The 25,491-nt window shown below is 42.1% G+C and overlaps 1 protein-coding gene across 5 annotated transcripts in view; it reads right to left on the bottom strand.

Annotated features, from left to right (window-relative positions):
* TBL1X (transducin beta like 1 X-linked) overlaps positions 1-25,491 on the bottom strand; it is a 448,757-nt gene that overhangs the window by 289,426 nt on the left and 133,840 nt on the right. For 3 of the 5 annotated variants that reach the window (XM_068269906.1, XM_068269905.1, XM_068269908.1), the window contains one exon: positions 268-336. The gene's annotated coding sequence lies outside the window, so the exon portion shown is untranslated. Of the gene's footprint in view, positions 1-239; positions 337-1,739; positions 1,847-25,491 lie in introns of those variants that run through there. The other 2 variants (XM_068269907.1, XM_068269909.1) reach the window with 2 other exon arrangements.

Genomic DNA, 25,491 nt, shown 5'->3' on the forward strand with positions numbered 1-25,491 from the left:
CCATGATTTGTAGTTATGTCCCTGCATGATAGCAAACGAAATCTCAACACTGAAAAATATCAGTAAATCTTTGTAAACAGTACAATTCCGTAAGTTCATGAGAAGCAGGACATTCACACCTTGTGCATTATTGCCTACTAATATTAGCATCATAAATACTCCACTATAACTAATGATAATGTAAACAGCTTGAGTCAGTAGCAGGGAAAAAAAAAGGCTGATCCTGCAGATTTTGTTACCTGAAATGAAAGTAAATGAGACACTCACTGTGGGGTTAATGAAGCCAGTCCACGTTATCTTGTTCCTTGTGACAGCCAGCTTCCAAATATCAGATATCTGTAACCAGAAAAAGAGATACAGGTCAGCTGGTTTTGAAGCAACCAAGATCATGGTTGAAAGTGAACTTATCACATCCCAAACACAAGCTTGTTTTACTGTGTTCCATACAGAACAGTGAGAAGTGAACAGGGGGGGTAGGGAACACACTTGACAGTTTTTGTACGCGTTTTCTGCACAGAAAAACTCATGTTAATCAATGGGCTAGTTCACAGTCAATGTGTTTTTCGCTCGCAGAAAAAAAACTGATATTCTGCATCATGATTCTGCATATTTTGTCATTTTCATGTGTCAATTACATTAGCTGCTGTGAAAAAACGCGAGCGTTTTCCTGCATAGGAACACACTTGGTGTGCAGAAAAAGTATACAGAAAAACGCACGCAGAGAACTGAAAGACAAGTGTGTTCCCTGCCTCAAGGGATTCAGCTGCAGGGGGGCACAGGAGCCGTAGAGGGCCCTGTGGGGGAAGTTTCTTCACCCTGTTCTGAGAGACTTACGGGAAAAAACGTTCTGCTCTCTGCATAATTGTTCTAATGACTGCATCTGCTCAGCAGAATAAGGAATCATACAAAGTTTTGTGGACAGTCCCTATTCAGTGCGCAGCAGGGTCTTGTGTACAACCCCCTGCCCCCAGCATCTCTTCTCTCCCCAAGTGCTGTGTACTGTAGTGATGTTGCCAGAGGAGTCTGCTTCATCACAGATGGAGAGAGTGAGTGTAATAAGCTGAGTTTGGAAGCACACTTGTCTGTCAGCTTTCTGTTTGCGTTTTCTGCACACCATGTATGTCTATATGTGTGTTTTACCACATAAGCTAATAATTGGTAGAGGAAATGCATTCAGAGCTTCAGTACTGTCTGTTTTTATCTGCATGGGTAAAACACATTCAATTATTATTATGCATTAGCCAATTGCATAACATTGGTTCTCAGTTTACCTTTGCAGAAAGTGAGGTGGGGGCATCCAAAGTTTTGCAGGGGGGTCCAATGATTTATAGTTACGCCCCTGGAATTGAAGAACATCTTTGAAAGAGATGGAGCATGCAGTGGTGTAACTAAGGAGCTTGGGGCCCCAGTGTGAGTTTTACATGGGGCCCCAAGAACGCTATTGATATGGAGCCTCAAAACCTACCAAGGACAGCTGCAGTGTCAGAGAGGTGTATTCGAAGTAAGGAAAAGTTTGTTGAAGATTACTTGTATGCAATGCACATATAGAAGTGTTCGTTACCAGTACAGTACCAATGCAAAGCTAATAAGATGGATGAAGGAAGACCCCTAGTGGGGGATGAAACCTCTGCATCCCATAATGCTACGCCACCGGGAGCAAGCCTATTCATTCTGAAACTAAAGTTTTATTGTATTGTCTTATGTAGGTAGAAAAAACCAAAGTCTTGTAAAAGTAATACCTTTTAATGGCTAACTGATAAAGTTAAATAATGCAAGCTTTCTGGGATCTAGTCCCCTTCTTCAGGCATATTTCTAGATGTTAGCTGTAGTAAAACACTGATGCAGGGAAGCTGCATGAAGATGGCAGTTGTACTGGTTGCTGTTTAGCAGTTAGATGTCAGGTGATCAGCAGGCTGGAGCCAGTGAGCTTATGCAAGCAAACATGAAATCTAGCAGGTTTCTGAAGATAGTGAAGCCAAGTCAATCATGTTACATAAGGAGTCATGAATCCCATTCCACAATTTAAACCTTCTGTTAATGTCTTGAACATTTTCATAAATTTGTACTCAGAAATCTTTCTTGCTTGTTCATTTTTGAAGTTACCCTTAAGAATAAATACTTTTAGATCTTGCTTGCTGTGTCCTGGTTCGCAGAAGTGTTGGCCCACTGGTGTGTCCATTTTACCCTCATTAATTTTAACCTTCCTGGCGGTAAGCCCGAACTGAGTTCGGGCTATGCCGCCGGAAGGCACCGCTCAGGCCCCGCTGGGCCGATTTGCATAATTTTTTTCTTGCTGCACGCAGCTAGCACTTTGCTAGCTGCGTGCAGTGCCCGATCGCCGCCGCTACCCGCCGATCCGCCGCAATTCCTCTCGCCGCGGCCGCCCCCCCCCCCAGACCCCGTGCGCTGCCTGGCCAATCAGTGCCAGGCAGCGCTATGGGGCAGATCGGAGTCCCCTCTGACGTCACGACGTCGATGACGTCGGTGACGTCATCCCGCCCGTCGCCATGGCGACGGGGGAAGCCCTCCAGGAGATCCCGTTCTTTGAACGGGATCTCCGGATCTCCGATCGCCGGCGGCGATCGGAGGGGCTGGGGGGATGCCGCTGAGCAGCGGCTATCATGTAGCGAGACTTTGTCTCGCTACATGAAAAAAAAAAAAAAAATTTAAAAAAAAAGATTTGCTGCCCCCTGGCGATTTTTTTGCAAACCGCCAGGAGGGTTAAAGCGGTGATGGTTCATTCTTGTGCGCAGTTTTTGTCCTGTTTCTCCTATATAGATTCCTCTTGAGGGGCATTTCATGCAGCGTATCATGTATACAACATTGGATGATTCACAGGAAAATTGGTCTGATATTTGATGATATTTCTGTGAGTTTGGTATTTGTATTTGGCTTGTGCACAAGATATAAGGGCAGGTCTCACACCTTGCGTTATTACAGGGTAATGTGCCTGGAGTTTCTGGTGTAGATAATGCACTTCTGATAATCATTTGTCTCAAATTGGGAGGTTGTCTGAAAGCAAGCATTGGTACATCAGGAAAAACTTCTTTCAGGCGTTTGTCTTTATGAAGTATCGGTTGCAGGGCTTTCGATATCTTCCTCAGTGTCTTTATTCTTGGGTTGTAGGTGACCACTATTGGGACTCTGTTGTTTTCAGTCTTTGGGGTGTATTTCAATAGTTCCTCTCTAGATTTATACCTAGATCCCAGAAAGCTTGCATTATTTAACTTTATCAGTTAGCCATTAAAAGGTATTACTTTTACAAGACTTTGGTTTTTTCTACCTACATATATTGTTTGGCTAACACGGTACAGAAACATTTTTACTACTATCATTGTATTGTCTTGTGATATAAAGTTATAATTACCTGCCAGGTCTGTTTCTTCCAAATACCTCCCAGAGCCCTGGGTCTGCCTGGTGTTTTCTCAGCAGGGGGCAAGGCTACACCTTGGAAGCCAGTAGAAATAGGGCTTTCGGAGGGATTTGGGAGGAAGAAACCCAGTAGGTAATTATAACTTTATATCACAAGACAACACAATGAAAGTTTATTCTAAGCTGGAATAATAGGCTCTTTAAGAAACCCATGAGGGCACTTCAAAACACATATTAAGCAAGGGCATGGACTTTGACATAATTATGACTGACATCCATGTCTGCAAGGTGCACTGAAGACTTTTAAAGTGGACATGAACACTTGCACAGGACAAAAGGAAAACAGAGAAATGCGCCCTGTATGTATTTAGAGAGTTTAGCCTGTCTAATTCCCATTTTGTGTCTAACCATCACTGTAATTTGACGTTTCAGCTGAGTCGGTTCAGGAGTCTCCTATGCCATGGCAGAGCAGCTAATTTATAAACACTTAGGGCTCTTTCCCACTAAGACGTTGCGTTAGATGCGACATTAAGGTCGCATAATGTGCCCTTAACGCAACGCATGTGAGCTCTGAAGTTGGACGTTATATAGAGCCGCGTTATGCGTCTCTTGATGCGTCCGTGATGCGTACTTTTTGAAGCATACTATCGAACGAAAACGGCATATGCGGCAAAAGACTGTGGAGACCACGTGATCGGAACACTCCGCATCACGTGGTCCCGCCAGCCAATAAGCGGCCGCTCCAGGAAGTAAACACTGCAGTGCAGTGCATATTAGCCATGTGGCTGGCCACAATAGCGGAATCCCACCTCCTACTCTCCTGCACGAAAAAAATAAAAAAAACACACATTACTGAGCATGTGCAAACAGTCTAACGTGGCTAAAACCGCATATAACGCACAGCATGATGCACCTTCTTTAAACGTCCAGCGTTACACTGTAACGCTACGTGGGCACTATGAACAGCCCATTGATTTTTCATTACTGTGAGTTGGGCTGCGTTACAGGCTGCTCTAACGTGCGCCTGTAACGTCCCACTGTGAAAGCAGCCAGAATCTACGTCTACTTACATGAAAACAGGAAGTAGACACGCTGCATTATTATTGCAGGATATTTATCAGCTATAGCAAAGAATGTTTTTTCTTTAAAGGTTATTATGCTGTTCCTTTTCTTTTAGGCTACGTTTCCACTATAATGAAGCGAATCCGCATAGAAAAAAATGCTTGCGGATTTAGGCTTTTTTTCATGTAAATTTGCCTGTGTAAGCTTTTTCTTTTTCCATTTTCCCATCACATTGATTACTATTGAGATTGCGATTGCAAGTTCCACCTTAAAGCCATTTTCTGGATTTTAGTTTGTAAGCAGCATTCATGAGAAATAACTGGATGAAGCTGCGGTGCTACATGAACTATATTAGGCTTTGTTCATATGGAAAATGGAAGGAAGGCAGTTCTGATTCACACCAAAGGCCTTTATAAACACTCAAGCAAAGCACTAAACTATTGCCTCAGTTCACCCTTCTGCATTTCAGTAGCTCTGCATTGCTTCTGAAGGCGAATCTGCTTGATGGTAGAGCACAATGAACACTGTCAGAACTCCCATGAGTGATTAATATTTATTTATACCTAGCACTAAAATAAATAAGACCTAAAAAAAAACATACTGCATCATTCCAGTAGAAATACTTTCAAAGGACTGAATTGTGGGTCCAGGTAAGTGGCAGTTCCAGTTGGCAGTCCAGGTGTTAAAAGTGAGATTTGAAAACAGCATCTTTTTAGCACAGCAGTCATGTACTGACAAATTGTGTTGTGACAGCAGCAGACAGTTACTACTGTGTGGGTAGAATTACCCTCTTATGTTAGATGAGATTATCAAAATTACCATTGCATTTGTTCAACCCATTTTTAAATCACAAGTTATTTATACATATAATTCATATTTATCACATAATGCATGCATGTCTCCTGTTTGGTCTATGGCAAACCATATATGGTATAATGTAGGTTTAAGGCTGATTCACACTACAAGAGCTTTTTAAACGCTAGAGATTTTAAAAGCTCTTCCGGAAGCTTCTACAACCTTCCGGAAGCTTCTACAACTTTCCGGAAGCTTCCAGAGTTTTATGCAGAGTCGTGTTTTAGACTATAAAGGTAGAGATGGCCCTAACAGTTCGCCGGCCAGCAGTATTCGGCGAACATCGGCTGTTCGCATTTGGCCTGTTCGATTCGCCCCCTATACATTACCATTGAGTAAACTTTGACCCCTTATCTCATAGTCAGCAGACGCATGGCAGCCAATTAGCTAGCACCCCTTCCTGGACCCCCCCACCCCCCTATCAAAAAGAAGTTACGTTGGCCATATTTGATCAATTCACTGCTGGTTGCTGACTGTTAAGGCCCATACACACTGGGTACGGCCGTCGCCGCAGCCACGTGGCACGCGCGTGTTGCGGCGACGGTCGCCCATGTGTATAACGCGCACGCCCCGAACCATCGCCCGTCGGAGCTGTCGCCAGGCGATTGACATGTTCAATCGCTGGCTACAGCTGTCGCCGCGACTTCGCCGGAACTGTCGCTAGTCCCGCGTGAGTACGCGGGGTAGCGACAGGAGACCTACGCGAGTGAATAGAGCATCCGGCCGGGGGATGCTCCATTCACAAACAGCTTCCGCCGCGTCTCTGCCTTTCTGGCGAGACGTGTGGACAGCTGTCGCCGGCAGGGAGCTGTCGCTCCCTGTTCGCGTGCGCGCATGCTACGAGGGACAATTGTCCCCTGTGAGTATGTAGCTTTAGTGAGAGCAGGGACAGACTGGCTGCAGATAGGTAGGGGCAGTATTAGCTAGGCCTGTGTTCTTGCTCCTCACTTGCTGTGAAAGGACTTCAAACAGCCCTATTGAGGGCTAGCACATCGGTCTCCTGTGTTTTTATTTTGTGGGTGTGACACTCCACAGCCCACTGACACCCAGAGCTGTGTGCACACTACTGCTGTTGCCTCATTAAGTTACAGACACAGAACCACTCCAGTGCATTATTATTTTACTGTATTTTGATAGTACTATTGCATTTCTCCGTTTGTGACACTCCGCAGTCCACTGACACCCAGAGCTGTGCATAATGTGATTCCTGCCCTTTAGGGATTAAAACCCGACTTTGTGTCAACTCCGTAATTTTTGGTGGGACTTTTGGCATGGATCCCCCTCTGGCATGCCACAGTCCAAGTGTTAGACCCCTTGAAACAACTTTTTTCATAACTTTTGAGGCCAGAAACAGTCTTTGCGGGTTTTAAAATTCACCTGCCCATTGAAGTCTATGGCGGTTCGCCAGATTTGCCTGTTTGTGAACAGTTTTTGTAAGTTCACATTCGCGAACAGAAAATTCTATGTTCGCAACATCTCTATCTAAAGGGCAGAAATCACATTACATTCCTAAATTTGTGGAATAACATGCTTTTAAAGAGAATCTGTATTGTTAAAATCGCTCAAAAGTAAACATACCAGTGCGTTAGGGGACATCTCCTATTCCCCTCTGTCACAATTTCGCCGCTCCTCGCCGCATTAAAAGTGGTTAAAAACAGTTTTAAAAAGTTTGTTTGTAAACAAACAAAATGGCCACCAAAACAGGAAGTAGGTTGATGTACAGTATGTCTACACATAGAAAATACATCCATACATAAGCAGGCTGTATACAGCATTCCTTTTGAATCTCAAGAGATCATTTGTGTGTTTCTTCCCCCCTTCTGCTCTCATGCACTGAAGTTTCAGGCTGCTCTTTTCTTCCTGCAAACAGCTTTGCCCTTGTTTGTAATTCCTCAGTATGTGAAAGCCCAGCCAGCTCAGAGGACGATTTATCCAGCTGATTAGAGCAGCTTCTCTCTTCTCTCTTATCTAAATAACACACAGGCAGTATGCATAGAGGGGCCAGGAAGGGTGAGTTCATAGCAGAACCACAACACTGAAGAACTTGGCAGCCTTCCAGACACAGGCCGACAAGTCTGACAGGGGAAAGATACATTGATTTATTACAGAGACTGTCATAGTAGAAAGTGCTGCAGTTAGCCAGAACACATTAGAATAGCTTTTGGAACATGTAGGATGATTAAAAACAGGATGCAATTTTTGTTACGGAGTCTCTTTAAATATCTGGTGTGTACAGGTTAATTAGGTAGTGTAAAGATTAGGTCCAGTTCACACTGAGACAAAACGCTACATTTACTACACCGCAAACAACTGCAAAGAGCTTTAGTGAGCAGCGTCAGGTGAGCAAATAATTGTTTTTACTAGTTGACGCATCCAGGACATAAATGTTTGTCCTCTCGCTGGCAATATTTGTGTAGTGGTGACGGTCACTGTGCTTGTGCGCACGTTTACAGGAGTGCACACGATCACAGTTTTCCAGCCAATGGTATATACATGTTTGAAAAATGATGTTTTGTTGCAGCCACTGTAGCAGAGGCCAGAAGATTTTGCCATATACATTTACATTTTTGTTGTATCCACTGTAGCAAGCAGAGGCCAAAAGTTTTTGGCATACATATTTTCGAAAAATGTTGTTTTAAAAAAAAAATTGTTTAGGGATGACACTTAACTTTGTTTAGGGGAATGACACTTAACTAAATCACAGGTGTATGCAATGTGCAACAACAAGCACCCAAAAAAGGTCCTGCTAGTTACTGTATGTCTTTACAGGACAGTACTGGATTTATAACAATAATGTATAATATATAAAAATAAATTCATTTTTTGGTGCAACCGCTGTAGCAGAGGGCTTAAAAATTGGGCATGTACAGTTCAAAAAAATGTTTGGTCAAGGTGAAAGGCGGAGTGGAGGGTGCATGAGAAGGGAGAGAGGTAGAAAATGAAGAAGTTAAACCAGGAGGAGGGTGGCTTTCACTTTGTGTACTGCTTTTCTTCTGGTGTTGCTCCCATAGTGCTTTGTGATGGGAGGTCATGCGCCTTTGCAAAGCAGTTGTACCCAGTTTGGTGTTGGCCTTCCCATGACTAAGTTTCTTAAGACATGAGTTGCAAATGGCAATGCTGTTGCCAGAGGCAGACACACAAAAGAAATGCCACACTGCTGAGCCTTGTGCTGATGGCATTCTGGTAACAGTAGAAGTTAGCAGGCGCATTGTCTGGTTGTCCCCAGGTGCCATTACATGCTGTTGTTTGCCTCCTGTTCCTCGAGAGCTCTCCCTGCTTTGTACTCTTCTCCTCCCTCTCTGCAGCCTACCTCTGCCTCTCATGTTTTGTTTAAACACTATAAATATAATTCTGAACACTACTGGAAAGGTAACAATAGTGGACACCCAGGTGCTTTGGTGAACTGGATGTCACTTCACTCAGGTGACAGATAGGATTATGCTATTTGCAAAAATCACCCCAAAATATAGGCCTTGCCAGTGAGGCCTTATATAGGACATTAGTGGACACTAGATGACATGAGTAGTTCTGGTCTGGACGCTCAGGGTTTTTTTGTTTTTTTTAAACTGACTGTCACTTCACTCAGATGACAGGTTTATGCTATGTGCAACAATCACCAAAAATATAGGCCCTGCCAGTGAGGCCTTATACAGGACAGTAATAGATGACAGTAGTGGTGGTGAAGGATTATTGGGTTAACTAGTCAGTGCACTACTAGGACCAGCACACCTGTCTCCTACAGCAAGTGTGCAATGGACACTTAGAACAACAATATAACAATAGCAAGAAAAAAACAAACAAACAGCCCTTACAAGAGCTATTGCGTTATCTATTTGTTAAACAACTGTACAACTGTAGAAGCACACCTGTTTCCAACAGCTAATGTGTGCACTGGACATGCAGATCAGAAATATAACAATAACAAAAAAAGAACCACTGAACTACTGTAGCAGCACTGCATATCTGTCTCCAACAGCTAAAGTGTACTGGACACACAGAACAGCAATCTACACTAACAAAGAAAAAAAAAACACAGCCCTTACAAGGGCTATTGGGTTAGCTAGTCAGTGAACTAGTACTGTAGCAGCAATAAAGTGCACTGGCCACCCAGAACAGAAGCTACCTATGCTATCTCTCACACAGCAGCAGCACAGCTCAGCTCCCCCTACCCTGCCCAGCACAGCAGCCAAAGGCAGAATGTAAAATGGCTACTGTGCTCCTGTTTTTATAGGGGTATGTGGTCCAGGATGGAGGGATACCTGATTGGCTGCCATGTGTCTGCTGACCCTGGGGTGGGGGGGGCAGTTTTTGGCTTCATGCATATGTATCGGGTGCTAATCAAACGTGCCATCTGTTCGCTGGCGGATGAATGGCTGATGATCGCTGGAAACTGTATACCAGCAAACAGTTTGGGCCATAACTACCTGCTGTAGCTCATGTTTGTGGAGAATGGAGGTCTTGACCCTTAAACCACAAGTTACACTCAGTAAAACAGAAATTCAGATTACTGTGTGCTTTGTGTTTGCACAGATGTACTCAGTGGCGTAGCAATAGGGGGTGCAGAGGTAGAGACCGCATCGGGGCTCTTGGGCCAGAGGGGCCCTGAGGGGCGCTCCCTCAAGCACAATATTAGCTCTCTATTAGTCCTGTGCTGGTAATAATCACTTCTATAGATGCTTTGAATTGTAGTAGTCATTAACAAACTGTCCCCTATCCCCTTCTTGTACCTCTGACACTGTGGTTGTTCTTGTCAGGTTTTGGTGCGCCATATCAATTGTTATGTATAGAGTGCTGGGGGGGGCATGTAAAACTTGCACCAGGGCCCATAGCTCCGTAGCTATGCCGCTGGATGTACTGCTAGTATCTATGTATATAGCTTGCACTATGCTGTGCTATGCCACTTAGTCACAGACACATTACAGTACACAGTATCTCACTCCCTGCTTCTATAAAAAATTTTTTTGCTTTAGAATAAATGTAGTATGCAGCCTGCTGTAACTTGTATTTGTAGAGCTCTTTAAACCACAAAAGATGCTCAGCAAACACAAACACACAGTAGACTGCAAATAAATAACTAGTAGTACCTGAGCTCCATATAATTTTCCTCTCTTCCTCTCTATCCCTATTGCACCTCTCTCAGTCAGCAAAAGCACAGATCTTGCTCTATCTCTCTATCTCTCCTATCTCATCCACTTAAGGTGGCCATAGATCAGGCGACTTGGTAGTCGATCGACTATCCAATTTGATTATTAGAATCGGAATATGTGTAACTCTGCAGACTAAAAGGGGATTGGCTCATGAAATTTCTGTGAAAAAGACTGAGGGGGGTGCCGGAAGTGGGATGGGAGGATAGAGAAGTAAACTAAAAGTTGGTCTTTTGTGTGGGTTTAGATGAATGATGGTTGGATGTGATATATAGAAGCGCTTTATATGAAAGAAAGATGAGGTACTCTAGAGGTGAAGATGGAATAGTGAGATAAGAAGAAGCCCTCAGATCAAATTGATGAGAACAAGCTATCTAACTTAATGTGCAATTAGAGCTGTGCTATGCTAGAGGAGGAAGATATTGTGATGTATTAGAAAGTAGTGGATTGGATAGACAGAACCTATGAGGGACCTGAGATTAGATATTCGATATGATTACGATATAGATGCTTACTATGTATATCTAACTTTCTTGTATGTTTTTTGAATGTGATGTGGCATTTTATATGGAAAAAGAAAATTTTCAAACAAATAAAGAATTTGATTATTAGAATCGGATAAAAATCAATGTTGTCAAGTGCATGCCCGATCAACAATGCGACCAATTTCGGGCCAAAATTGCTTGCATTAACCTCTTGACGACCAGCTAACGCTGATTGGCGTAAACTGGTCGTCTGCGGGTTACCATGGAGGCCTTTCCATGTCAGTTCACGGAGGGTGTCTCCATGAACAGCCGGAGAGCCGCCGATCGCAGCTCTCCGGCAAAATGTAAACAGGCGGGGAAGAAATCCCCGCTGTTTACATCATACGGCGCTGCTGCGCAGCAGCGCCGTAAGGCAGATCGGCGATCCCCGGCCTCTGATTGGCCGGGGATCGCCGGCATATGATAGGCTGAAGCCTATCCTTTAATGCGCAGGACGGAACTCCGTCCTGCGCATTACGGAGAGAGGGAGGGAGGGAGGTAAGGAGGAAGAGGGCGGAAATGGCTGCGGAGGGGGGCTTTGAGGAGCCCCCCCCCCCCGCAAAACGCAGATGGCCGGCGGCGATCAGACCCCCCCAGCAGGACATCCCCCTAGTGGGGCAAAAAGGGGGTAGTCTGATCGCCCTGCTGCACTCCTGATCGGTGCTGCGGGCTGTAGAGCCCCCGCAGCACCGATCAGTGAAAAATCCATTGGTCGGCAAGTGGTTAATCGGTCGTACATGCAGCAAGATGTAAAGCCAATTTTCTTGATCGGGTGCACGGCTTTAATGCTGAGCGATATCGGGATCAGCAACAAGTGTGACAAAACTCCCGGCGCTATTATAAATGTATAAATTAGCTGCCTAATATGGGGAGAGAAGAAATTACTTCCTATTCATTTTTAATGAAAGCCCATTTCCAATATTGCAGTTGTTTTTAGAAATAGATTTTTGGACAAAAATATGAACATTTTGGTGTATTTTTACAGAAAAATCTTAAAAGTGAAAATGCCTTTGGCAAAAATTTGCAAGCAATAATGTTCAAATTGACCCCATAAGCAAATGTCAGTATGTGTAAATATCGCAAACTATGTAAATTCCCTCCAATGAGTTAAATAAGGAATTTGTAAGCAAAAATATTATTGCTTAGTTATTCAAAACAGAAAGATTGACGCACAGAAGTTTTAGCCAATCACAACCAGAGATTGAGGGAAATTCCAAATTAGGCAGCCATATTGGATCCAGTGAGTATAAGAATAAGTCATTTGAGAGCTATTGCTATTCAGACATCCAGACCAAATCTCTCCTGAAATACACTAGTCAGCTACAAGCCAGTGCCATTATTGTTAGCTCTTCCTGATGTCTAACCTTTAGCTACCCTTCAACACTCCCCGCCCTATCCAATAATCCTCTGCCCATCTCAACCTCTAGATTTGACTTCAGCTCACAGCATTTAGTCCTACTTCTATTTACCACAATTGTTTTGTGTCCAGTGCAGAGTGCCTTATCTTACCTCCCCCAACTAAAGACACACCTGAAGCCAAGCATCAATGTTCTGTGTTTCCAGACAGAATTGACCTGCATTCAGTGACATGGTCTTTAAATATCAAATTTTAGTCATTTATGTTCAAAGTGGGCAACTGATGGATGCCTGTAAAAACACTATATAGTGCCCTCATCTGTCTCTGCTCTGGGGGGTAAAAAAGATTGTCCAGATTGGAATTTCTCATTTTCCCTGAAGTGGAGTTTATTTGACCTCTCTTCTTTTACATCCCTCCCCCATTTGTATTACTATAAACAGATCTGCATATCCATCTCTTAGACACTCAGATTAATTCAGTCTCATTAAAGCTTTTCCATTCATCCTGCATGTTACTGACTGCTGCGGTATAGCTATAGCCATATCAGTCATAACACTCTCTATGGGGTTCCGAGGAAGATAAAATGATGCGACAGCCTCAGGAGACAGGGAACCTGTAACTGTGGTGGGGAGGAAGACAGTTGATTTGAGCATTTATTGGTCTTAGTGGTGATGAGTTACTGCCTCCTCAGTTGCTGTACTGCTCCCAGTAATAACATGATGGCCTCACCCATTTGTGTAAAATGATCACTTACATGGTAGTAAAATGTTACCACAGACATGTCCAGATAACTAAGCACTACAGAGGGAAAAACATGATACTGGTTTGCTATTCTTTGCCCATTGCACTGTATCAGGAGTTTTACTCCCAGTATAGCAGCACCTATTGTGTCATTTGCATGTGAAGTGAATGTTAATTACATTAGGCAGAACACTCAACTGAAAATATCTCAGCATATGCAAAAATAGAAACCTTCCCAAGCCAGATGTAATTTACAGGTTATTTCCATGTTATTCATGAGAACGTAAAAAAGAAAAGGTTCCGGAGAAGAGTCTCAGTGGAATAAAACTATGAAAAAAATCCCAGTCTCTTTTAAGCAAACCTGTGTACATTTACAATTACACAGGAAATATTACCCAATTTACTCTTAAGTATCTTAGCCTTAATTCTCCCTTATTTGTGACCTTAAAGCCCCACTTCCACATTGCTGAATATTCTCACCTCCAGTGAAATTCAGTACAATTTTGTAAGTTTTCTAAATAGTTGCAGATGTTTAATCTACATGAAGAGAAACTGGAAACCCCATCTTCTGACATTTAATTATACTCAAGTATCTGGTAGTCATGGATTGATAGATAGGCTCTGGAGACCCTACAGCAGGGCTTCCCAACACTGTCCTCAAGTACCACCAACAGTGCATGTTTTGCAGAAAACCACAACCATTCACAGGTGGGGTAATTAGTATCTCAGCAGATCTCATTAATTACCTCTGTGGATTTATGTAAAACGTGAAATGTTAGTAGTACTTGAGGACAGAGCTCAGAGAACCACAGTAAATTAGATCCAGGGATTTCAAAATTCATACCTAAAGAGGTACACAGCAAACAAAACATGCTAACCTTAGTTCAGGATGTCTATGTTTTTTATCCTTGTCTTGTATCACTGTTTTGATTCAACAACAGAAGGATTCCATTGTTATGGGAAAGGTCTAATTCAGAATCAAAGACCTAGATTGCTTTTTTTTTTGGGGGAGGTGTGAGAGTGAGAGGAGGCGGGGCTTGAGGGTGGAGAGCATTGAAAAGGCAACTCATATAACTGATCTACAACAGTTACTGCATTTATAATATTTTGACTGACCTTATTTGTGCCTGTTTGTTAAATATATAGCATATTTACATTATTTTTACATTCAAAATCTCAACTCTGTTGTTATAGATTTGCTATTATATAACTAAGAAATCTTGTTTAAAAAAAAGGAACCTGAAATGGTTTATAAAATTAAGCCTACACTATACAACTTTTGTTTTTGATCGTCACTGTGATTGACCATACGATCCACATCATGATCAACATCACCATGAACCAACATTGCGGTTCTGTATTTTGATTGTTAAGTCGATTATACTGTCGATCAAAACACAAAAATCCATTAAAAAAATCCTAATAAAATGTAATGTTTTTGTCTAATCACATTTTGTCTAATCGGGCAAAAAGTTGTATGGTGTATGACTACCTTTATATTTATTTTCCCCTGAAGTTTTATCACCAGACTGTGTGCCAGCAGAAAGAGGTATCACACTTGGCTCCCTCCACTGTACAGGAGATTTCCCTTTGATGTAAGGACAGCTGAAGATTGTTTGTGATCCTGAGTGACAGAATGCTTTTTTTCTCATGTACAGCACTCACTGACTGAACAGGATATGGCATAACCATGCAACGGTTGCCTTCAACAAAGTGACATTTAAATTTTGGGATTTACACACAGACAACATTACTTTGCAACAAAGGTAGGTTAACTATGTAGTCTCCTGTAGACCATCAGCTGTATTTGCTTGCTGTGTCATAAAAGTTGGCTTAGGCCAGAAAATGGAATAAACCATACTAGTTCTGGCTGAAAAGACATATGATTCAAGGACTCGTATATGGTATGCTCTGGAATGCATTGTAAATATACTGACATTTATAACAGTCCCGTTGTATTGTGGGGATACCGTGATTTTAGGAGTTGGCCGCTTTATTTAATACTGACACTATACAAATTACCCTGCATATTATATTCTCTGAGAAGCAGATTGTTGATCAGTGAAACACGTTATGTCTTGATAGTCAGTGTCACATTTCATGAATACATTAGATTTGTATTTATACCTTTGACTGAGATGCCTTTCTTTTTTTATGTTTTCTTGTGTTTGGTATTTATAAAGGTGCGTACACACATGCAACTATAGTCATTTGAAACGATCGTTCCCCGATCATTTCAAACGACGATCGTTTAAAAAAACCTCCAACAGTCATTAAGCCAAACGATGGACGAGCTAGATCGCTAAAAACAAAAGATCTGCCTTGGCAGATTTTTTTAAACGACGATCGTTTGCAAAACGAGTACATCGTTAGAAAACGGTCATTCGTACTAGGCTTGACATGCGCATTTCATTATATCTACATAGAAGTTTTCATATTAATGCACAAGCACAACACGTGGTTTTCGTTATTTAACGTTTGTTCTATGAATGTGTCCTGTGACACGTTAATTGCTCCATGATTATACCACAATTGTCATTTTAATGGACACTAAAACAGGACAGAGTGTTTTTTTTATGTGTTTTTAACGTTGTATTATCTAAATGCTCTACCTACATACCTACAGGATGAGTTCTCACACTGTAATGTAATATACGTAACGTTAGTTTTATAGTGTAACGTACATTTTGAACCGTTCGTTACGTGCGGGTGGAACTTCCTATGATGTCACTTCCAGGAACAGTATGTGACATCTTCACTGTACAGAAGATATAATAATGGCTAGACGTGAGTCAAACGTTCGTTCACATCACATCCATCACAGAAAACACGCATTTTCATGTATTCTACTGTGATGTTGTTCCGGATCGTTCGTTAACAAACGATCAGATCGTTACACACTTTTGAAAGCTACTTTTGCTTAAGTGGTTCTTTCATCAATTAAAAGATCATTCGTCGTTCACAGCGAAGGATTGTTGTCGTATGTGTGTACGTAGCTTTAGTCTTAAAAGATACCTTAAAAAGGTCCTTGTGTGGTATGCTTGCTATAACAACCAATTGAGGCCTTTTGGTAGATAGGTTGGTTGGGGGGGGGGGGGAATGGGGCAATGTAAGGATATGTTTACTGTGTGTATACAGTATACTCATCTTTTAAGACGACACAACAAGATCAGTAGAATTCATTGTATAGGTGGCCAAACACTATTAAAATAATGGTAGATCAGGTAAACAATTTCAATTTTCCAAATATCATTTACCTGTTCTGCTCCTCTGCGCCACTTTGCACTATTAGATTTAAGACCATATTTCAGCAGAAGTCTTGTCTAATATTGACCTAACTGCCACAACCACTAGGTTTGTACTGTCTGATGAAATATTATTATTTATGTAGCACCAACATCTTCTGCAGCGCTTCACAGAGTATAGTCTTGTCACTTAACGGTCACTCAGAGGAGCTCACAATCTAATCCCTACTATAGTCCATTCTAACCCAGGGCGGAGTTTTAAGGGGAAGCTAATTCACTTGTATGTATGTATTTGGGGAATGGAGAACTTTGATTGTGTGCTACTGTGTAATGATCTGCTCAGCTGCCTGTGCAGGCAGGCAGCTTTTTGACCATTGTTTAAGTTTGCATGCTGCAGGACTCTGGAAAGGAGAGCTTCTGTCAGTTTTGCAGCTTGTGCTTGCTGAGGAATTTGCATACGTTGTCATGCAAATTGCCTGGCCACATTCATTGGAGGCGTGTACTATAAGTACTATGTGTTTCCCACAATGCTTGGCTGATCATAAGGATTTAGTCCTGTGTAACACTCCTGGAGGAGTGTCAGCCTTACTCTCTGTTTGAAGATCAGCTTAGAGTAATTCCTGGAAAACTGCACTAGGCAGGTTTCCTTAGTGCAGTTAGGATTGCTTATCTGTTTGTTTGTTCTGTTGCGATTGTCCTGTCCCAGCGGTGGTCGACAGGAAATGGTTCTGATCTCTGTTCTTGGAGTATAGCTGGTGCAGCGGTTGCTACCAGCTATCCCTTCTGTTCTGTCTCCTTGGATCGCGCTGGCCACTTTCCGCTAGTGCTGTGGATCCTTCTGTTCTGCTACTCTGTACCTGGATCGCGCTAGCCACTTTCACTAGTGCTGTGGATCCTTCTGTTCTGCTACTCGGTCTGCCTGGATCGCACTCGCCTAGCGCTAGTGCTGTGGATCCTTCTGTTCTGCTACTCTGTACCTGGATCGCACTAGCATCCTGCGCTAGTACTGTGGATCCTTCTGTTCTGTCTTCCTGGATCGCGCTAGCCACTTTCGCTAGTGCTGTGGATCCTATCTCTCGCTTGTCCGTGTTTGCGTGTGTCTGTCTTGTCTGCTACGAACGCTTGCTGGAGGCTCGGTGAGGTAACCGTTAAGCAAGCGCTCGCGTCCTCTGTTGCATGTTTGTCTGTCGATGGTTAGTTAGGCGTGCTTGTCTCTATTGTGCTTATCACATGGATACCACGCATGAACGCGTGCACTGTTGTGAATGAGTGCGGTGTTCGCGTTCAGTTAGCGTTTGTTATTTTCCGTATCTCCTCATTGTATGATTTGCTGTGCCTTTGCTATCCTCGTATTCTGTTCTGATCTGCCTTGTGTCACGTCTGGCGATCGCACCTCTCGCGATCGCGTTCCTATTTCATATCTGCTGTTGTGTGTGCACTGTCGCGGGGTGGCGACTAGGTTGGCGCACACACATACAACCTGTCCCTTTGCTCGTTCTCATTCGCAATCGCCTCTCTTGCGATTGCGTTCTGCTCTTCGTACAATTCCTGTCTGGCATTTGTGGAGGTACAGAGGATTGGTTCCTCTGCACTCCCCAGTGCCATCTGCCGACAGGAATTTCCCTCTATGGGTGCGTAGCACCTTTTGCTGGGTGCCTGCAATTCTACGCTTGTAGAGGATTTCCGCCGTATCAGCGCACAACGCGTGCGCTGATCACGGAGAAAGTTCCACAATCGTTACATACTGCCTGTGCCCGCCCCTCCCCCCATACCTTGATCAGTCCAGCATATGTAATCAATATACAATCAATATTTTGGAATTTTGGAAATGTAAAACAAAATTGCAAAAGTTGCAATAGATTTTTATAAATTTGGTGTTTAAATCAAATTTAATGTCTAATCTATTCAAACAATTATTAATCCATGGCTGTCTTCAATCTTTCTGAGTGCAACTTTTGAGAGGAAGGCAAAACAATTTTTAAACTCTGCAAATAGTAATCTCTCCATTTAAAATGTGTGATGAAGCCTTCATTTGCACATTGTGTTGTACAGCTAATAGACATCATTTTAGTTTATTTCAAATGTTGCTTCCTTATCGCAGCTGTGTAGAGGTTCAATTAAATGTTCAATACGTTTCTCTGTGTTGTATTTAGGCTTTTAAATTGTAAAGAAAATATGATATTACTTTGGAGGCAAGTTCATTTCCGTGACTTAAAAGTGAAGGTCAAATTCCTGATAACATTGGCAGTGTATTCACAGTATGGGGCAAACTGCCTTTTACTGAGATAAACTCAAATTGTACCCTACTGCAGATATTGCTTTTTAACACTGCAGTGCTAATGCCAAGGCTGAAGGATAACAGTATTTTCAAAGTATAGTACGGTTAACAATTTTCCCACACTTATACTTAAAATTGTAAATGGCTCTCCTGGGGTGTACTGTAGCGGAGATCAGTGCCAGTGCTGTCATTGTAAGCAGCTGAGTGATACACTGCTAGGCATGTGGTGGCTGAAATGGAAATCTAGCTCTTGTTCTTTTTAATGGGAACTAGGTCTGCACTTAAAGCAAACCTGGAGAGGGATGTGAAGGCTGCCCAATTTATTTTCTTTTAAACAATATCCGTTGCCTGGCCCTCTGCTCTGCTGATGTTTTATGCATCAGTAGTGCCTAAATCACACACCTGAAGCAAGCATGCAGCAAACACAGTTTAACCTCCCTGGTGTTCTATTAAGATCACCAGGGCGGCTGCAGGAGGGTTTTTTTTAAATAAAAAAAAACTGTTTCATGCAGCCAACTTTCAAGCCCACTAGAGGGCGCTCCGGAAGCGTCATTCTGATCGCCTCCGGCGACCAGAATAAACAAGGAAGGCCGCAATGAGCAGCCTTCCTTGTTTTGCTTACCTCATCGCCATAGCGACGAGCGGAGTGACGTCATGGACGTCAGCCGACGTCCTGACGTCAGCCGCCTCCGATCCAGCCCTTAGTGCTGGCCGGAACTTTTGTTCCGGCTGCGCAGGGCTCGGGTGGCTGGGGGGACCCTCTTTCGCCGCTGCTCGCGGCGGGTCGCCGCAGAGCGGCGGCGATCAGGCAGCACACGCGGCTGGCAAAGTGCCAGCTGCGTGTGCTGCTTTTTATTTCACAAAAATCGGCCCAGCAGGGCCTGAGCAGCGACCTCCGGCGGTGATGGACGTATATAGTCGTCCATACTGCTGAGAAGGTTAACTTCCACCCAACACCTGATCTGATTGCTTGTTTAGGGCCTATGGCTAAAAGTATTTTAGGCAGAGGATCAGCAGGAAAAATAGGCAATTTGGATTGTGTAAAAGGAAATAAATATGGCAGCTTTCATATCCCTCTCACTTCAGGTATCCCTTAAATTGGTGCATGTACATTGGGGCATTGCTCAACTGTGTACAATGACACCACTGTTGCTGCTGCTGTTGACAAAGGGAAGAGAGCTAAGTTATGGCATATACCAGGCAGAGAGAGCCATTTACAATGTTTAAGTATAAGTAAGCGGTAAGGACAGGGCCGGCCCGCTCATGAGGCGGGGTGAAACTTTTGCCTCAGGCGGCAAATTTCTAGGGGCGGCATCCGCCCGTCGGAGGGTGCGGGGAGCCGGCCGCCCAGCTGGAGGGGTAGCGGGCAGGACGGGGGTATTGGGCCTAGCGGCGGGGAGGGGGGTCGGACCCCCCCCCTCCCTCGCCTGGGTCCCCGTCCTCCGCTCCCCTCCAGCCTTAAATACATCAGAACTAGCGCAACTCGTAAGAGGCAGTGGGCGGGGAGGACTCACCTCTTCCTCGATCCAGCGTGCGCTCCGCTGACGTCACTTCCTGCACGCCGCCCACTGTATTGTAAATGGACGGCGCTGCAGGAAGGGACGTCAGTGGAGCGCACGCTGGATCGAGCGAGGAAGAGGTGAGTCCTCCCCGCCCACTGCCTCTTACGAGTTGCGCTAGTTCTGATGTATTTAAGGCTGGAGGGGAGCGGAGGACGGGGACCCAGGCGAGGGAGGGGGGGGTCCGACCCCCCACCCCGCCGCTAGGCCCAATACCCCCGCCCTGCCCGCTACCCCTCCAGCTCGGCGGGGGGGGGGGAGGCGGCGGCAGCAATACTTTTTTTTTAAATTTGCCTCAGGCGGCAAAAAGTCTAGGGCCGGCCCTGGGTAAGGATAACTATGCTTTGAATGAACAAATATCATCTATAGCATATATATATATATATATATATATATATATATATATATATATATATATATATGGGAGATTAGAAAAGCTACTGTTACTTACCTTGTTCTAAATGTCTGGTTGTCGTGGTTATCCCTTTCTCTGTCTTTAGTAATTGAGTAAAAGACCCAGAACAAGTACATGTATAGCCCCTTTTTCTGAACTACCTGCTTACTTATTGCAGATGTGTAAATCTGAAATTGCTGAAACCATAAGATCTACATGGCAGAATTTATTTTTTAGAATGAAGTAATTGCTGGCAGAATTGGTAGTTGTAACCTCTTGGTAAATACCTACTTTATAAGCTTAGTCCCCCCTTCCTGCCCCCCCTGGAATTTTAATTGTAGGTAAATGCTGGATAGTAGATCCTTGGTTGGTGGGATCTTGTCTGTGTCCCCAGGACTTTACTTCCTTACATTCCTCCTGATTCACACTACAAGGATATTTAACATGCCATGTTACTTTTTCACTTGTTTTTGTGTTATAGTCTAATCCTCCTACAGCAGGATGAGCGCGAATAACGGGTAGCTTAAAACAACTCTACAAATACTGATAAATAACTAGCATAGGCATGTGTAATGTCATTTTAAAAGCAACTTACCAACTGTAAGCACAGTAATAGCGGTTGCTGCTCATTACCAATGGACTTAAGATAAAAAAATTAATTAGTCAATAAGTCAAATTTATTTGTTCTCCAAACCACTTCTTGACAGTCCCAAATCTCCCTCTCTTCAAGAGACTGTTCACCAGTCTAGGACACACCATTTTTGTCAGCTTTACGACAAAACTGGTTATTAAACTTCCACCAACGTCCTAACTAACATGTTCTCAAATAAAATAAGTGGATATACATAGTGTAAGGCTATAATGCATTTCTTTAGCAAATACAAAACATTGGTTATACCTTTTCATTTTCACCTTTAGGGTCTGTACACACTGAAAAACGCAAGCAAAATCGCAAGCGCATGCGTTTTTAAAGTGCATGTAGTTTTAAAAACGCATGCGCTTTTGCCTGCGTTTTTTGTGCGTTTGCGTTTTTCTTGTAATTGCTGATTGGCTAAAGAATCCTTTGGTTTTTTTCTAGTTTACATTTCAACAGGAATCAGGAGATTGCAGAGTCTTCTGGGATACTGACTTCCGAAAAATGCAAGCGCATGCATTTTTAATGCGTTTTTCATGCGCTGCGCTTAAAAAAGCGCAGTAGGCACTGCGATTGCGTTTTTCTAAAAACGCATCGCACCAGTGTGTACAAGTCATCACGATTTTCATTCTTTTTCAAAAGACCTTGCGTTTTTAAAAACGCATGCGTTTTTAAAACCACAACGCAAGCACAGCAGTGTGTACAGGCCCTAATGGTCCTAAATTTACATTCCTTCAATCTGAATATAGGCATCTTCAGAAAGTTTTCTTAAAGGGAACTATGGTGAAAAATTGTAAAATTTAAAATATTTGCAAACATATACAAATAAGAAGTACATTTTTTTCCAGAGTAAAATGAGCCATAATTTACTTTTCTCCTATGTTGCTGGCATTTACAGTAGGTAGTAGAAATCTGACAGAAGCGACAGGTTTTGGACTAGTCCATCTCTTCATAGGGGATTCTCGGGGATTTAATTATTTTCAAAAGCACTTAGTGAATGGCAGTTGCTCTGTCCAACTGCCAAAAACTGTGTAGGGAGTAGGGAAGCTGGCCGGCATCGTTGTTTAAATCCTTTTTAGGCAATATCTTTATAAAAAATAAAAGACTTGCTTAGAATCCCCTATGAAGAGATGGACTAGTCCAAAACCTGTCACTTCTGCCAGATTTCTACTACCTACTGTAAGTGACAGCAACATAGGAGAAAAGTAATTTATGGCTCATTTTACTCTGGAAAAAAATGTACTTCTTATTTGTATATGTTTGCAAATATTTTCAATCTTTCACTATAGTGCCCCTTTAAGGGGGCAATTTTTTATGTTAGTTATTTTGTCCATCAGTGACACTACAAACCGGTCGCTTTTGCACAGCCTGTTTGGGAACTGCACTGATTCATGGAGCCTTCATTTACTCCATCAGCAGACAGCTTTCTGGAGGTGTGAAGTAAGGGAAGTAAGTTGACTCAACAACTCAAATACTACAATGTTCAATGTAATAGTTAAACTATTGTTTACTAAGATTGTGTTTTAGTGAATATCAGAATACATAAATAAATATATATGCATACTATAAGGAAAATAAACGTTCAATTCAAATTTATCTTATACATATATACAGCACTGCTATTTTTCCTGAAATGTTATACAGAAACATTCGTGCTAAGCACAATGCCTAATTTTAATGGTCATTTCTTGGAATTCCTTTTTGGTTATTTCATCTTATTGTTTAAAATAATAATTATGGCAATATCATTTCTAAAGCAGGAAAGAAAACTGAGAGACGCGGGATCGATGTAATTCCAGGGTATGCATAGATACAATTATTGATAATCAAAATGGCTATTGCAATAAAGAGCTTTTATAGCGTGCTCTTGCCCCAATAGTAAGTATCACTCAAGACAATTACATCAGACTGAATTTTTGAACACAGCATAAAATGAAAGTGCGCAATAAAATAAATAATTCAAGCTTGTTTATAAGATAGAATATAAACTGTCCTCCTACCTTCCATCTATCAATAAATATACACCTCTGGTCTATTCTCAGCTCACTGACAACTGCAAGTATTTGTAATTTAAAAACTGTGAATAGCAAATGGGATACTTCACATCCAATCTTCATCATCATGAAGTCATGGCTAAAAATATTCTACCAATAAAGCTTAAAAAAAATCTCTATTTTTATATACCATAGGCATTGTCCTAGAAAGTTATAAAAAGTTCATCTTCAGCTGTTTCCAAAATCCATAGAAAGACAAGAAAATGGTGGTTCTTTGTTGCACAACTCAGGAAAGGTATCTGCAGAATGGTTTGGACTCTGCACTCAAATGATTTTAACAAGAAATAACATTCTTAAACACAACTTAGCTATAGTTTTGTAAAATAGTCTAGCTACGTATATCCTTCTAAACCTCATGAAATTTATATTTGGAAGAAAATATAATTGAAACACCTATTTATTTAAAGCGGAATATAACCCTGCATTTCATCTTTGCTCAAAAACATTATTTACAGCATATTATATGCAACCAGCTTTTTTTTTTTTTACTAGACCAGCATTGGAAGGGTTACACACAGAGCTTGAAAGTTCAGCGCAGTGAAATGCAGTTGCATCCAACTTTAGATAATGTTATCTTGTTTTTATTTAAATGTATCAAGTGAGGAATGTGACACATTCTCTGACTGTGGAGAAGCTGCTCAACACAGACAGTCAACGCATGTCTGCCTGCCTGAATGAATGAATTAATTAATTAATTAATAAAAACAGTTATTAATAAAATGCAAAGTCAGCTTACAAAGCAAAAAACTGTACTTTTGGGAACCTATAACTTCTAAATGAATAATAATATCTATGTACAAATGCAAATATGATAACCGTATGGCATATAAAAAGTAGGAAAACATGTTTTTATTTAATATTATGTCAGGGATTTAAACCGCTTTAAATAGATCCACACAACTAAAACAGAAAATTACCCTATAGAATACATGTGCTTATTAAATTGTAGTTTTACTTTATTACAATTTATGGCTTAAAGCTGAATTTTCGCATTTCTAGGTATGTATTAATTAAAGAGTGCTAAATACAACTTATTTGATTTTTACACTTTTATATCAGCTTCCTGTAATCCCTTACACAAGAAGGCTCAGAGTGAAAGAAGGAGTCTACACTCAAGTCCAATTTTAGACAGAAAATACATTGGATGCCTCCAAGACATCATATTGTAATGTAGATAGTCTAATCTTTTTACAAACATATGATTAAAGGGCAAAAAAAGTTTTTAATTTCACAAAATTACACCAGTGTGCCCCAGTGCCCCAGTGCCCCCATGGTCATGCCCCCCCATACCCCCCCCCCCCCCCAAGTCTCTCAGCTGTCCAGTAGCTATAGAATACACCCCAGCTTTACAGTTTTCCTCATAGTGTGTCACCAATTTATTTTTATTAGAAAGTCCAGAGGTGGAGTAGTCACTAAATCAATCATTCAAGGGTGCTTGATAAAAGGTGTAGGCGATCGACCAAGTAGTACAGTTGATATGCAAATATTATAAGCATACCAGCTTCACAATTTATAGCACTCTTTTTATTGTGCCACAAGGTATCCAACAATTGTTTCAGGGGCTTCAGAGTCCCCTTTATCAAGAAGTGTGGTTTACTAGTGTGGTTTAGTAAACCACACTCCTTGATAAAGGGGGACTCTAAAGCCCCTGAAACAATTGTTGGATACCTAGTGGATACTGGCACAATAAAGGGAGTGCTATAAACTGCAAAGCTGGTGTGCTGATAATATTTGCATATCAGTTTTATTTTTATGACTGCTTTGAGGGACATCTGTGACTGCTGTTGTGGTGACCTGTGACTGCTTTAGACTCGACCTGTGCTAGCTGTGAATGATGTGTGGATTTTCCTGTGACCGTTGGAGGAGTAACTGTGACTGATGTAGGGAATCCTGTCATTGCAGAGGTGTTGATTTGCACATGACTGCAGTGGGGGCTGTTATTGGTCACTGCTGGGAGAATTCCTTTGGCATTAAAGATGAACTATTCATAAGTTATTGTTGTAAGTCAACTTGAAATACAAGAATTGCTCAAGAGCTAAAGAATACAAAGGATTAGCCAGTGACGACCTGGAGAAAAGCATGTGAAGATGGTGTGAAAACATTATGGAGACCTAAACAGCCACATTTTCTACAGCTTCTTCACCTTCAGAGCTGCAGAAAGTCTTAGGAACATGTTTCTGCTGATCTTTTGAAAAATCCTTGGCGGTTCGAACATTCACAAATGAGTAGATGTAAACTTAGATTGGTTGAGATAAAAAAGACATCCGTCCATCAA

This window comes from Hyperolius riggenbachi, chromosome 2 (genome assembly GCF_040937935.1).
Source record: "Hyperolius riggenbachi isolate aHypRig1 chromosome 2, aHypRig1.pri, whole genome shotgun sequence".
Classification (NCBI taxonomy): Eukaryota; Metazoa; Chordata; class Amphibia; order Anura; family Hyperoliidae; genus Hyperolius; species Hyperolius riggenbachi.